The sequence below is a fragment of the Palaemon carinicauda genome, chromosome 11 (genome assembly GCF_036898095.1).
Source record: "Palaemon carinicauda isolate YSFRI2023 chromosome 11, ASM3689809v2, whole genome shotgun sequence".
Classification (NCBI taxonomy): Eukaryota; Metazoa; Arthropoda; class Malacostraca; order Decapoda; family Palaemonidae; genus Palaemon; species Palaemon carinicauda.
The window spans coordinates 82,859,310-82,860,901 of NC_090735.1; positions in this window are offsets into that span (position 1 = coordinate 82,859,310).

A 1,592-nucleotide genomic window follows, 5' to 3' on the forward strand; every position below is an offset into this window, starting at 1 on the left:
TATATATATATATATATATATATATATATATATATATATATATATATATATATATATATATATATATATATATATATATATATACATATATATATATATATATATATATATATATATATATATATATATATATATATATATGTATATATATATATATAAACCTTCTATAGTAAGCTCAAAGTAAGGGCTGCAGTCTGGCAGCATCGTACAGCTTAGCAACGCTTTACCAGAGGAACCAGTACGATTTATTTACTCGTGGATATTAGTAGTGAGTAGATGTAAATTTTTTTTCGCTCCACACTTGGACCCCGTTTTGTGCTGCATAATACCTTTAGTGTGTGTTTTTTTTAGTGTTCGTTATGTCTCGGAGTGTTGTTGGCCCACAGGATATTGCTGTGATATTAGACCTTCACAAAGCAGGTATGAAGAATAAGGATATTGCTAAACACAAAAATGCCTGGGAGTGCATACTGTTTAGCGTTGGGTCAAGCGTTATCAGAATTCAGGTGGTGCATGCATCCCTGCCCTTGCCCCTAAGCCTGGACGGCCCGTATAACCTCTCCGAGGACTCTGAAGGTTATACATCAACAGTTGAAGGCTGATCCTTCATTATCAGCCCCAGAAATTAAAACAAGGAACCCCCGTTTGTTAGGCCACATATCTTTAAGGACGGTGCAGCAGCGCATTCACGACCACCTGCTTTTGCACTGCTACAAGGCTAGGAAGAAGCCGCTTTTATCTGAGCGCCATAAGAGCCTTCGGCTTCAATTCGCTAAGAAATTTGTTGTTTGGGATATTGAGCAGTGGAAGAAGGTGTTATGGATCGATAAGGCTACGTTCTTTGTGACGGGATGTGGCGCTAAACGTGTTTATCGCCCTACTGCGTCAGACCCTCAACTCCCCAGTACACAAAACGAACCGTGAAACACCCTCCTAGCCTTATGGCATGGGCCAGTTTTGCATATGGTGATGAACCAATATAATTATTACGAGTTGCTTAATGAAGTGTTAGAGTCGAGTATTGAAAAAACAGGGGCAGAGTTTTATATACAAGAAGGTGCTCTGTGTCACAATGCCCATAGTGTAAGAATTGGCTCAAGGATTGTGCTAATCCCTTTTTTGATAATAGGCCTTGTAACAGCCCAGAGCTGAACCCAATAGAAAATCTCTGAGCCATCATCAAGGCAAAACTTAAAAAAATTCCTACCACCTCTATCCCACTGTTGGAGGCTGCTATTCGCCAAGTTGGGGTGGGGGTGATTCCCCAAGAAACTCTTTAAAATTTGGCCCTGAGTGTTCCTAGACGTCTTACACAAGTCATTAAATGTCGTGGGAACATAACTAAGTATTAATTTCTTTTGTGATTATCAAATTCCAACTTTTTTTTTAACTAATATGAATTTTTTTTTACAGCCGCTCCTTTACTTCCCTCTAGGTGACACAATTGATAGCTTTTTTTTGGGGGGGGGAGTTGGAGTTACATCTAATGTGTCAATATGGATGAAAATCACCACAATATTGTGTTTAAATAGAAATAAATTTCTACCCCATACTAGGGATCGAACCCTAGCCCCTTCAAATGAGAGGCCAGA